Here is a 14,414-nt window from a genome sequence, read left to right on the forward strand (position 1 = left end):
AGACATAAATACATTTGCACTTAATGATTGCATCTGTGACATTGATGAATGGATGATGGCCAACCATCTTAAGCTTAACTCTGCAAAAACTAAGAGCATGTTCTGGACAATGGAACAACCATCATTCTATAATATTAAGGCAGACAGAACTGGAGGCTCCACCAGCAATTTCAAGGAAAGTGTAAGAGCTTGAAGTGATCATGTACTCCAACCTATCCTTGACTTAATATGTTAATGAAATTAAAAGGAGCATATTCTAAACAATACAGATGCTAAGGTGTATCCTCCCTCATCCCGAATGACATCAGAAACTGCAGGCCATTATCACACTTTTAGTAGAGCAGGATAATTAAGCAAATGGCCTGTTCCTCAGTGTTTCCAACTGTGAAAACTACAGTGTATCGAAGACACTGCAGAAAGACTATCACTGTACCTCCATCACATTACATTTTCAATAGCACAGGCTCTGCCTTCAAGCGACTTTATATCATCCAGAGACCACCCAATGGAAGGGCCCCCGTACCTACAAATGAAACTCCAATGATACTCTCAAAATAAAAGGCGACACTCAAGACTATCATTTAGACTCATGGTGCCTTTGTATAAAAGAAAACATTCATCAGTTGAACCTCATTCACAGACAACCTCATTCATGCAGACAACAAAAACTTGGAAATCCTTGCAAGCAAATATAAGAAATATCCAAAATCATTAAAAGATAGAGGAAGTAAAGACCTGGGTATTCCTCAACCTAGAATATCTGACAATAAACAGGACAACCTAAATGATTTGGTTAGAACAGACACCTTTGCCCAACAGTGACCAAAAGATACTGGAATGCCACAACTAAACTCTACTCATGACCAACTGTAATCAGTGCACACGGGATGGCAGTGTAGCCCAGATGTCAACATGAATGACTACAATTGGAGTCTACCAAGGATGAATGTAAACAGTACACACTGGATAATTATATGACTTTCTGATGGTCCTGATAAAGTACCTCTAAGTGCAATCAGTGCAGACTGGGTGACATTGGCACTCAAATGTCACTCGAATCACCACAATTGGAGGCTACCAAGGTCGACTGTAATCAGTACAAGTTGGAAAACAATACATCCTTGTGGCTGTTCTGATAACGTTCCTCCAGCTTGACTGTCTATTACCATATGTGCCATGAAACATGAATGTACTATCACAACCCCCCCCCTCTCAATCAACCTAAACCTCATTTCTCATTACTAGAGAGGACAAGCAGCTAATCCATGATGAAATCTAAAACAGTAACTGGTTCAACATAGTCCATCCCAGCAGGTCGTCCAAGCAATCTCTGATGTCTCGCCAGATCTCATCTTTACTTGTCAATCCTGCTTCCAAGTCAAACAAGAAATTGTAGCCCACTGTTGTAAATAATTGATGTAGGAAAAAAATAGAAAACTGGTCAGAACCCCTTGCAGAGGGCCACAGGGCAAGCAGAAGCTACTTGGCCTAACCATGGGTCTGTGGTCTTTTACTCCTGATGTCCCGGGGCCCGACCTATTGTGGGTCCTGAGTAACTGGACCAAGTACTACTCCTTCAGCACTTGACTCAGTGGTAGCACAGGTTGAGGAGCCAAAGTCTTCTCGGGCAGAGGTAGATGCAGGTGTACCCAGACTCACAACTCTAAACATCTTCAGGAACCGCAATAAATGAATGTCCATAGAAAAACTTGCTTTTATGAATATAGCAGTTGTTTTTGAAAACTTGGGGCCCGATTCACAAAGTGCCTCGGTCATGAGTGCAGAGACTCCGTCATGACTGCAAGCCTCCACCATGACTGTGGAGGTTCTTTGTAAATCAGGCTCAAACTGAAATACGGCACACAACAAACAATACATACAGTATTCATAAGACTGGCACTCTAGTATTGCTGAATTCGCCCTTGAGTCCTACTCCCTTATCTGACGACGGTAGTTATTCCCCATTCACATGAGGCAATCATTCAGGTTACGCCCCACTAGAATGTACTAGTCTTAGGAGAAATGTTCCACAATTACTTCTTAAAAAGTCAAAGTGACCCAACGCAGTAAAGCTTTGAGTCAGAGCAAATTCTCCAGAGGCTCAAACGCCAGGCAATAATTTTCAATCACTCTCAGTTTGAGCAGTGGTTTGGCAGGCTTGGGCACCTGCCAGTGGCCTGGTAGTGAGTAGAAGTCTGGTGCTCTTCTCCTGCGGGTCACAACCCACTATGCTGATCTAGCACATGCTGCACCAGGTCAAGAGCCCTCTTCATCCCTGTGTTTCCCCTCCTAACAATGGAGAGGTCATGAACAGTGCACTTCAGGTGATGGTCCCTTCAGGTCACAACACTGCACAAGGGTGTGACGATCCTCTTCCTTGTCACAGTGTTGTGCCAGGGGATTGGCACTTATCTTCACTGTGGCCACCACCTTACATATGGATGTTACGAACAGCCCTTACGGGTCACAACACTGCAAGGGCGATGGCCCATTTCTCGCCACAGCGTGACAACCCTTACCTTCACCATGGCCCCCCGACGGCAATGGGGTGCTGCAACTACACACGTAAGGTGGCTCCTTGGGGTCACAGCACTGATTGGGCAACAGCCGCTTCTTGTTACAGCACTTATCTTCACTGTGGCCCCCACCTTACATGTGGATGTAACGAACAGCTCTTACGGGTCACAACACTGCAAGGGCGATGGCCCATTTCGTGCCACAGCGCGACAACCCTTACCTTCACCAGCCGCTTCTTGTTACCGCGCTGTACCAGAGCAATGTCCCTTATCTTCACCATGGCCCCCACCAGGCAATGAGGGAGACATAACAGCAATACTAAGGCGGACGGCCCGATCAGTGCAATGGTGCTCAATGCAGACCCAGCATCCACACACTACATCAGGGATACACTCAACAGCTCTTACCTTGACCTCGCACCCTCCAGGCACTCTCCTCCTCCTAACAGGGTCCTCTGGTATTGGCAGGCAAGCTGATACTGGTGCTCCTGCTCCACAACTAGTGGTCTTGACTCTCCCAGGCAATGTTCCCTCCGCTATGAGATTGACAGACCTCAGTCCTCAGTACTGGTCACAACAGGTGGATGTCATGCTGTCAGGATTGCCGTCTCCATTCTGCTACAGACAACGGGATCCTAAAGCGCTTGCGCGAGGAGGTCAGGCAGCCAACAAAAGCCTGACTTCCGCCGGGAAATGCGCTTTGCGTCATTTCCGTTTCCAGAAGCCACAGAGTCCTACGGTGCCTTCCGCGTTCCCGGACGGACGTCTTGTACCCGACTTTGAAGAACCCTGTTCCCTTGTTCGGAGTGCACGGTGCTGGGCAGAGAGTCAGTGCCGTGGCATCCTTTGCCCTTAGTCCCTTGCTTACTAGTGCTTCACCAATCCCAGTATCTGTCCATTGATCGGACCACGAGGTGAAAGGCGGTTCCGCAAACAGGTAGAGTGCATCGGGGGTTTTACTAGTCGACTGGATTGGATTTCCATCGACCGGTCGGATTACCTGGTGTCACTCGCGTGTATTTCGGGGCTACCAATTATCTTTGTGGGAGACTATGGAAAATACTGAAAGCCTCCAATAATTGTTCTTGGAACCTTCCTGATATTCCCCTTTGGTGGAAGAGACTTGAATCTATTTGTTTTCCACACCGCATATCCCTTATTGGAACAGTCACGAAAAGAGGACCCTGCAACTGCCAGAAGGGAGACGGTAACAGCGAGTATTCGCTGCTTTATTTTCTTTATCGTTTCTATTTGTGGATTCCAGTATCCTGTTGGGTTATGAGTTTAGGCCAAGGCAGACTTCTCTGAAGGAAGAGCAGTCTGAATTCGTTCTTGCTAATATCCGGATTCCTAATACATGGATGCTCCATTGACTCCGCCCAGTAAGCACTACAATCTGTTTGTCTCATTTACTCCCAGTAGACTTTGCATTGTAATAATTATATGTTCTTCTGTCCCGTTATAGTTCAGATCCCTAGTAGGGTGGAGCCCGTGCTGTATGAGAGGAAGAAGGGTGGCTTTAAGGTATCTTCTATATAGGGGTTTATCTAGATTAATTTTCCTTTCCGAGAGTATAGATATACATTGTTTGTTCTTTCTTTCCAGTTCCATTTGTGCGAGGACTCCTGGTTGGTGCCATAAGCTGAGAGATCCCTACTTTCCTTGTTTTGTCTCCCTTCTTCCCCAGATCTCCTATTGCTGCCTAGAGTCTGATAGGCACGGTATGGGGTTGGGGAAGTAGTGGACTTAATCATCAGTTCCAGGGCGCTTCTGCAGAAACCAACAGGTGAGCACCTGTACGAGCCTGACAGAACGCAAAGCCCTAAGAAAAAGATACACATTCTGCCCGAGCGTCATGGAACTGAGTCAAGTAACATTAGCCGATGTGGCTAACATGATTGGAAACTTGCAGGCAGAAACTCAGTCTTTAGCTTCCCGAGTAGACGCCTTACAAGAACACCAAAGACACGTGAGAAACGTCTTAGAGAAATTGAGAGATACAAAGCTGTTTTGTAAACTAGAGAAATGCCTCTTTCATGTACAACAGGTAGCCTTTTTGGGATTCATAGTCTCTCCTCAAGGCCTCAGCATGGATCCTCAAAAGGTGGAAGCGATTCACAGATGGCAGGCCCCACGATCAGTCAAAGAAACACAAAGTTTTATTGGCTTCGCCAATTTCTATAGGCGATTCATTTGCTATTTCTCTGGCTTGGTGGTTCCCATGACCACATTACTGAGAAAAGGAAAGAAATTTATTTGGACTCCTGAAGCAGAGGAGGCATTTCAGAAGTTAAAGAAGGCGTTCACTCAGGCTCCAGTTTTACGCCATCCAAATCCTGCTCATGAGTTCGTAGTTGAGGCTGATGCCTCCCAAGTGGCAGTGGGAGGGATCCTGTCCCAGAAAGACCCCAGCACCGGACACCTACACCCGGTAGCTTATTTTTCACGGAAACTAACCTCTGCAGAAATTAACTACTCCATTGGAGATAAGGAACTGCTAGCCATTAAGAAAGTGTTTGAAGTATGGAGGCAGTACTTATTGGGGGCTAACCACACTATCACAGTACTAACTGATCATCGGAACCTGCAATTCCTAAACTCGGCACAAGCCCTTTCCATGAGACAGTTACGATGGGCTCAATTTTTCAGTGACTATGATTTTGTGATTCGCTTCCAAGCAGGACGGAAGAACGCAAAAGCAGATGCTTTATCTCGGCTCAGCTTTGACCCTGAAGAAGCCACGACAGAACCTCCTCTTATCATAGCCAAAGACAGAGTAATAGGTGGGCTGTTTTCAGAGGATGAGTTTTTAGCCAAGGTCAAACAAGAGCAAAGTAAGACAGATATGGAACTGATGAAGGGTACTCACACACCCCATACGGATTCCGGTTTCCCTTACATAGAAGGAGGGTTGTTCATTCCTACTGTGGAATTACAAACGCAAGCTTTAGAATGGTGTCATTCTCACCCAATAGCAGGATATCCTGGCTACAAAAAGACACTAGAACACCTACGTAGACATTTCTGGTGGCCGACTATGGGAGGAGACACGAAGCGCTTTCTGCAACAATGTTACGTCTGTGCTCAAAGTAAAGCATCGCATCAAAAGCCCGTGGGGTTATTACAACCCATCCCTACCCCTAGTCGTCCATGGCATACTGTGTCGCTAGACTTTATCGTAGAGCTCCCACACACCGCTCAAGGACATAACACACTATTAGTGGTAGTGGATTTATTTACGAAAATGGCCCATTTCATACCCTTAAGTGGTCTTCCTACAGCCAGGAAATTAGCAACAGTTTTTCTTCAACAAATTGTGCGCTTACATGGCCTTCCGTCAGTCCTTATTTCAGATAGGGGCGCTCAGTTTAGTTCTAAGTTTTGGAAGGGGATGTGTAACCTGTTACAGATTGATGCCCGATTGTCGTCCAGCCACCATCCGCAGACAGACGGACAAACAGAGAGGGTAAACCAGTGCTTTGAGCAATACATCAGATACCAACTATTGCAAGATCCTATGGATTGGGATATATTAGTGTGGATAGCTGAACTCTCATACAATAACAGTCATCATGTCTCTATCAACACCACACCCTTCTTTTGCAACTTTGGCTATCATCCACGTATCATACCATGCCCCGAGTACTCCTCCTGTACAACTCCAGCAGCTGTTGAATTGGTGCAGGAATTACAAACTATACACCAAACAACACATTCAGCCTTAGAACAGGCCAAGGCTAGGTATAAAGAAACTGCTGACGCACACAGAACTCCAGAACCAACATACACACAGGGAGATAAAGTATGGTTATCCTCGAAGAACCTAAAACTCAGAGGGTCATGTAAATTCAAACCCAAATACATAGGCCCGTTTGCCATAACTAAGGTGATTAATCCGGTAGCCATGAGATTGGAACTCCCTCCTTCCCTAAAAATACATCCTGTGTTTCATGTGTCCCTATTGAAGCCTGTAGAGCCGGGTGCTCATCTTCCCACCCCTCCTGCTCCAGTGTCATTGGATGGGGAACTTGAATATGAAGTAGAGAAGATCGTAGATTCCCGGAGAGTCAGACGTAAGCTTCAATACCTGATACATTGGAAGGGGTATGGAATAGAGGATCGCACATGGGAACCAGCCAGTAATGTGCATGCCCCTCGCCTAGTACGCCTCTTTCATAGACGACATCCAGACAAGCCTAGGCCGGTGGGAGGCTTATTGGGAGGGGTATACTGTCAGGATTGCCGTCTCCATTCTGCTACAGACAACGGGATCCTAACGCGCTTGCGCGAGGAGGTCAGGCAGCCAACAAAAGCCTGACTTCCGCCGGGAAATGCGCGTTGCGTCATTTCCGTTTCCAGAAGCCACAGAGTCCTACGGTGCCTTCCGCGTTCCCGGACGGACGTCTTGTACCCGACTTTGAAGAACCCTGTTCCCTTGTTCGGAGTGCACGGTGCTGGGCAGAGAGTCAGTGCCGTGGCATCCTTTGCCCTTAGTCCCTTGCTTACTAGTGCTTCACCAATCCCAGTATCTGTCCGTTGTTCGGACCATGGGGTGAAAGGCGGTTCCGCAAACAGGTAGAGTGCATCGGGGGTTTTACTAGTCGACTGGATTGGATTTCCATCGACCGGTCGGATTACCTGGTGTCACTCGCGTGTATTTCGGGGCTGCCAATTATCTTTGTGGGAGACTATGGAAAATACTGAAAGCCTCCAATAATTGTTCATGGAACCTTCCTGATATTCCCCTTCGGTGGAAGAGACTTGATTCTATTTGTTTTCCACACCGCATATCCCTTATTGGAACAGTCACGAAAAGAGGACCCTGCAACTGCCAGAAGGGAGACGGTAACAGCGAGTATTCGCTGCTTTATTTTCTTTATCGTTTCTATTTGTGGATTCCAGTATCCTGTTGGGTTATGAGTTTAGGCCAAGGCAGACTTCTCTGAAGGAAGAGCAGTCTGAATTCGTTCTTGCTAATATCCGGATTCCTAATACATGGATGCTCCATTGACTCCACCCAGTAAGCACTACAATCTGTTTGTCTCATTTACTCCCAGTAGACTTTGCATTGTAATAATTATATGTTCTTCTGTCCCGTTATAGTTCAGATCCCTAGTAGGGTGGAGCCCGTCCTGTATGAGAGGAAGAAGGGTGGCTTTAAGGTATCTTCTATATAGGGGTTTATCTAGATTAATTTTCCTTTCCGAGAGTATAGATATACATTGTTTGTTCTTTCTTTCCAGTTCCATTTGTGCGAGGACTCCTGGTTGGTGCCATAAGCTGAGAGATCCCTACTTTCCTTGTTTTGTCTCCCTTCTTCCCCAGATCTCCTATTGCTGCCTAGAGTCTGATAGGCGCGGTATGGGGTTGGGGAAGTAGTGGACTTAATCATCAGTTCCAGGCCGCTTCTGCAGAAACCAACAGGTGAGCACCTGTACGAGCCTGACACATGCTGAGCTTTTCCATGCTGATTACAGCTCTAGTTAGACAATTTTGGAAGGCTCAAGCTTCCTTTTTAGGTCGAGCTTAGAGTCAGTGTGCATGCACTGCTCTGCAAGACTTTATGTATCTTCAATCTGGGCTTTAACCAAGCCCGTCGACCGCTACTCGCTCTCTACTGTGCCAAACACAAATGCTGCCCCCCTATTGGTGGACTTCTTTCCAAAGTCCTTCCCCTGGGTGCCTGGTTGACACCCAAGCAATTTCACTAAGAGAATATTTTTGTTAGCCATCCACCGCGTTCAAAGGCTTCTTTCTGTTAGAGTGCGTGCTGGCCCCTCCTCCCCCGTCTCTCCTCACTGCACGGAATCAGACGGACTAACGTGTGTTTGGAAGCTGCTATTCTATCTTGGAATGCATTAGGTCCTATTAAAGCTTTGACAATCTGTGTCAACTGGCGCACAGTTTTGTGAATGTTTTTACGATGGAAATACAGAATCACGCTCAGTAATAAGGCGTTCAGGCAGGCAAATTTACACGTTTTCTGGAGGGACAAGAAATCGAATGTCCTTCGCAACCCGGATTTAGTAAATGCTTTTGTTGGAAATCAGAGTTCAGAGTTCTCTCTGTGTTTCTTTTCAGTTTCCCTTTGCCTCGCATCTCATGCAAGAGGTACAGGAGAAGATGGATGAGAAAAGAACGCTGACGGAAGAGTACTATTCGCTTGTTAAAAATCGCATTGCAGAACAAACTGAAAATAATGTGTCGGGCAATCTGCATAAGTGTTAATCCTGGCACTTACCACCTTCTGTGGAGTTGTGGGTGGGTAAAATTGTGTGAAAGACTTCGTGGTTCAGTCAGTGGGATGCTGACTTTGCTGTCCTTTCATTAGTGGTGTGTGGAATCCTCTCTGCTGTCCTGGTTAATATACAATATGTTTACATAGGGTCCACTGGGTGTAAACTCCAGGAATATCTATATTCTTAACAGCTGAGGTGAAACATACTCTATGTAAAGGCATGGCTAAAGCAATAGACAGAAGTAGTAGGGCACCTTTAAGAAGATAATCTTTCTCTTGAACAGAGGCCATTTCATAGCTCCAAATAAACCTCTTGTGTCATTCCCTAATTGCAGCCGTGCCCAGGGCACGCTGTCGTTCTGAGCACAGCTGATGGGTTTGGACATTTTGTGACCTCCCACTCCAGGCTGTCAAGGCTCCACCAGCGATGACCATACGCTTTCTTTTTATGTCCACCCCTTACGGAAGACTGGCCCCAAGGCACCACCGGTTCAACGTTACATAGGTAAAGAAACCAAGCCACAGGGAGATGACTTACTTCCTCAGGATCGCACACTTTTGGCTAGATGGGACCCCTCTCACAACAGTGCATGCCCGCACCCACCACCCCTCTGAGGTTGTAGCTTCTTCCGACTCGTGGTGGTGCTTTTTCAGCATAGGAACCCTCTGTGCCGTCCCGCCTATCGCATAAGTAAAAAATATTATTATTACAACACCAATAGCTTTAAATCTAAAAACATGCAAGACCTATTGCATTGCAAATGCTTGTTTAATATGTTTCCAGATACAGATGTGATTTAGTGTCTGCAAACGTAACGCTTATCCTGTCTGCCACATTACAAGTCTCATATGGTATAATGAAATTGTAATTTAGTTGACGTGAAATCCGTCATGTTTGTGACAGAGTAACTTTGTCCGCCAAACTCACAAGCAGGCCCTAAGCCTTTGCAGTTTGTGATGTGGGGTTTCCCCGTTTCAAGTACCCAATCCACTGTCCTGTCCTTTGTCCAGGAAGCAGTATGCCATAGCAGGAGCGACTCCAAATTTGATAGCCCCACACACAGGTCATGGGAGTATCTAGGTCACATCTTGATGTCAGCTTAATCGATATATGTCTTTCAAAAGGTTACCAAGGCCCCCTACCATGTACTTTATGATTCCCTTTTTAGCCCCGTCTCCTTCCTGACATGAGCCAGAGCCTATTGACCATTTACAGTATGAAAGATCCCTTTTGAAGGGCAAAAGAGAGCCTAGCTCTCCATTTTCCAGTGTGTGTCCCACCCCCACTATCCTCCCAGCTCTCAGTAATGCAGGAAATCCATGAATCGTTCACCTTCATATGCCTTTGTAAGTCTCTGGGCTTCCAATATAGAACCCACAGGCCTCTAAGCCCTGTACTATACGTAGGCACACATACATTACAACACGCACACATGTGTTGCACAGTTCTACATTGTAAGACCTGGGGTCTCCAGGCCCTTTGGGGCGGTAACTTGACACGAGCGGTCGGGCCACCAGAGGGCTGTGTGTAAAGCAACCATACAACACGCACCTCACATGCGACGAGGAACGCACACAATAAGTGACGCCACACTGTAGGAGTTATGTAAATACTCAAGTTTATCCAAGTAGATCACGGTAGATGCAGTTCATGAGGTAGCAGTACATTTCATAAGCTGATAATACAATAGCTAGCGATGTACATATCAGTCAGGAGCTATAAAGACGGTTCGTACCACATATGCAATTCATGAAATAACAGTACTGCCTGGGGCACAACTACCACTCACGTAGCTGTACACGCGCGTTGGGTGCGCTAACCAGTGACGACCTCAGAACGGGGCACCTTGCATGGAGAACTACTCGTAATCTCTGGCACATAGCACTGTAATAGGGAATATAAATAACAGAGCACTACTCGTAATCAATAGCGTTCAACACTTCAATATGGCACATGAATAATAGCGCGCTACTTGGAATCAATAGCACGTAACACTTCAACCTGGCATATGAATAACAACGCGCTACTCGGAATCAATAGCACGTAACACTTCAACATGGCATATGAATCACAGAGTGCTATTCGGAATCAATCGCACGTAAGACTTTAAAGCAGGGCATGTAAAAACAAAGCGCCACTCATACTCAATGACTCTCAGTACTTTGGAGCGGAGCGTATAACACAAGGCGCCACTCGTACTCAATGACTCTCCGTACTTTGGAGCGGAGCATATAACATAAAGCGCCACTCGTAATCAATGCCTCTCAGTACTTTGGAGCGGAGCATATAACCCAAAGCGCCACTCGTAATCAATGACTCTCAGTACTTTGGAGCGGAGCTTCCAGCGGGGAGCGCCACGGGACTTGAGGAGCAAGTCTCTGGGCTCCGGTGCAGTTCGTCGGGCACCGCGCTTCAGTACCGCTCGAGGGGGCACACGGAAAGGATCCCTCGGCGGGGTCTCTTCCGTCGCGAAGTCAGGGGGGGGGAAATCCCACGGAGAGGAAACCCGGCTAAGGGTGCGGTGTGCCTCCCAACCCGCAGGGGTGCACCAGGGGCGATCTCAGCCTCCGGGCTTACCTCGATCTCGGCGTCAGCAGGCGTCCGCTCCCACGATGATGGGGGAACTCGGCCCCGGCCTCGCACACCTCCTCCCGCAGCTGCGACGGCAGCGACGGGGCCCCGGGCTTCTCCGCGGGCCTCGTGACACGGCAGGGCACTTCTCCAGGCCTCCAGGCCACGGCGGTGAGCGCGCTGGCTTCGTCGTCACTGGGGGGGGCTCAAATTAAGGATGGGGTTCTGTGCTCAGCGGAGCACGCTGCCGGGGGTCCCAGACCAGGGCAGGGAGCGCAGGGGTCACAGCGCTAATACCTGGTCGATCCCCGGTGGTTCTCCAGTCAGCTTTGCATCAGGGTTCATGGGTCAGTCTGGACACGCAGTCTCAGTGCTTGGTGGATAGGTTTTAGAGTTCAGTCTGGACACGCAGTCTCAGTGCTTGGTGAATAGGTTTTAGAGTTCAGTCTGGACACGCAGTCTCAGTATTCAGTCTTGGTTCTCAGCTGTTAGATGAAGTCTTATTGGCGCAGATGTATCTGGCGCCCTTAAGAGGTTCTGTTACAGGGGGTTAGGAATAGAGAGGGCGACTAGATCCTTCCTATTCAGGCTGGGCAGAGAGTCTCTGGGTCCTCCTACTGCTGGGCAAGATCAGTGGGTTTCACAGGGTCCCTCACTCACTTAAGAGGCAGCACCTAGATCCTGTCACTCTCAGAGGCATAAGTCCCTGGCCAGGCCCTACCGCCTACACTCCTGGTGGATTCTTCCAGCTCTGCTTCACCCCAATGGCCAACTCACCACAAAAGTTTCCCTCCCTCTCTTAAGTAGCCCTAGGTCAGGTGACCTCTAGCCAAGGCGGCAAAAGAAAAACCACACCTCCCTTCTAGAAGGTTCCAGCACATTCCAGGAGCTTCCCCACTCTACCTATGGGACAAAAAGGCGGGCTGGAGTCGCAACATTGTTGTGGGGTTCCAGCCAGCTCCTGGCAGCTAGGGTGCTACTAGAACAGGCCACTCTGCAGTAGCCGGGGCCTGTGGCAGCCATCTTGGGTGAAGGGAGCACCTGCACCTTAACACTACAAAAACGAAAAAATTCAGGGAAAAAGGGCCAAGTCCAACATAACCCCCTTCCAGCCAAAAGCCAGGGTAGACCGATCAATGCCTTGATGGTCTTCCCTGCTTGGGGCGAGAAAAGGTGGACGCAGGCCCGCAACTGCAGATTCTCTTCCACTCTGGAACCCGATGGTTCCCTCTCAATCCTCCCTGGACCAACAAAACCACCCCACTGGGGCTCCCTAGCTAGTTGTGGCCAGGACCGGCCCCTGGGCCATCCAGATGTCTCTGGCCCTCGTGGTCTCGCAGAGTGGGGGGCAGTAGCCCCAGGCCTGTAGTGCCCGATGACCACTCTCCTACTCTTCCTTGCAGTCCTAAACTGCCTCTGGTCCTTCCACCTGGGGTCCACACCCTTAGGCGGACCAGCCTTCAGGGGCGAGGCTCTCCTCCCCCTAACTCTCCTTCTGGGGTTCCTCACCCTACCCTGCGAGGCACCCTCAGACCACCACTGTCTCCTCAGTACAGGGCCTTGACCCTTCAACTGCTTTCTCAACCTAGGGTCTAAACCCTTAGGCTGAGCCGGTGCCCGAGGCGAGACCTTCCTCCCTCTGCACCCCCTTCCAGATTTCAGCACCCTCCTAACGGGAAAAGTACCCCTGGAAGTCAATTTCGGGGGGACCCCGTTAACAGAGGCCCCACCCGCCAGGTCAGGCAACCCCTGAGCCTGGCACCCCAGCCCAGGATCTAAATCCTGCAACTGGGCCAACCCCAGAACCTCAGGCTCGCTGGTTACAGTCGCCCTGGGTCCTCCTGACACTAGGGGCTCCCTTTCCTCGGGCGGCACATCGGGACAGCCTAGGCTCCCAACCTGGGGCTCCCTTGCGGAACTCTCCAGGCCCTGAGACTGCGGTTGGGGCACCTCGGGACACCTCCCCGTCTCACTCCTTCCTATGGATAGGTCGTGAGGCCCTACAACCCTCTCTCCCTGGGACCTAGCTGGGCTATCTGCCACCTCCCCCACCTCGCTGGGTTGGAAGAGCCCTGCACCACCCCCTTCAGGGTCACCCACCAATGCCTCCTCAGACACCCTGGTGATGTCATCCGGGGGGTAAATAAAATTCTAGCTCCTGTGGAGCTTTCGGTATGCTGCCACCAGTGTCCTCACTGGACACATTCATCTGGAGGGCACGCAGCTCCAACTCCTTCAGCCGAAGCACGTGCGCGATCCTCATTTCCTCCATTGCCCATCTCTTGTTTTCCCTTTCCTGTTCCAATTTGGCTAGCTCCCACTTTAACTGCCTCTCTTCCCTTCTGTCCTCATACTCCTTTGGAGACGCGCTCCTACTAGACCCTGTCCTACTACTGGCCCCAGAACGTCTCCCGGGGGCACATTTTCCGACATATCTACATTTAAGATGTCTAGTACTTCCTGGGCACTCTCCTCCTGAGGTGCATCTGGCGCCTCCTGTCCCTCATCCTCGTTCCCTTCTGGGTGGGCCTCTACCCATGCCCTAATGGCGGTGCGGTGTTCCGGTCCTTTGGCCCTCCGTACCCCAGGCACCCCCATCCCCTGCCCGAACTCCCTCAGTTGCTTCACCGAGTACCCCTCGAGGTCAGCTAACCGGAATTCCATTCTGGCAGGTGGGGACCTAGACACTAAGGAGAAAAATTCCTAGGGGATAGGCAACAGTTCTCAGCTAACCAGGACTCTTGCACTTTCAACCTGGACAGTGGAAATAACAATGCAGCAATCAATGGTTTCAGAGCTCTGGAACAATTAGGCGTTTAATTGTGGCGCCCTCCGCCTCACGGAAGGGTGCTGTATGGTCACAGGTCCTAAGGATCCCACCGCTCGCCAACAATGTAAGACCTGGGGTCTCCAGGCCCTATGGGGCGGTAACGTGACACGAGCGGTCGGGCCACCAGAGGGCTGTGTGTAAAGCAACCATACAACACGCACCTCACATGCGACGAGGAACACACACAATAAGTGACGCCACACTGTAGGAGTTATGTAAATACTCAAGTTTATCCAAGTGGATCACGGTAGATGCAGT

At 49.1% G+C, this 14,414-nt stretch overlaps 1 long non-coding RNA gene across 1 annotated transcript in view; it reads right to left on the bottom strand.

The window, feature by feature from the left end:
• Window positions 1-1,431: 1,431 nt before the first annotated feature.
• LOC146870145 (uncharacterized) overlaps window positions 1,432-14,414 on the bottom strand; it is a 124,978-nt gene continuing 111,995 nt past the window's right edge. The window contains exons 2-4 of the long non-coding RNA XR_014969622.1: window positions 8,958-10,114; window positions 7,966-8,918; window positions 1,432-3,108 (exon numbers count right to left, since the gene is read on the bottom strand). This is a non-coding gene — a long non-coding RNA (uncharacterized LOC146870145). The remainder of the gene's footprint in view (window positions 3,109-7,965; window positions 8,919-8,957; window positions 10,115-14,414) is intronic.

Source organism: Triturus cristatus, chromosome 1_1 (assembly GCF_964204655.1).
Source record: "Triturus cristatus chromosome 1_1, aTriCri1.1, whole genome shotgun sequence".
Taxonomy (NCBI): domain Eukaryota; kingdom Metazoa; phylum Chordata; class Amphibia; order Caudata; family Salamandridae; genus Triturus; species Triturus cristatus.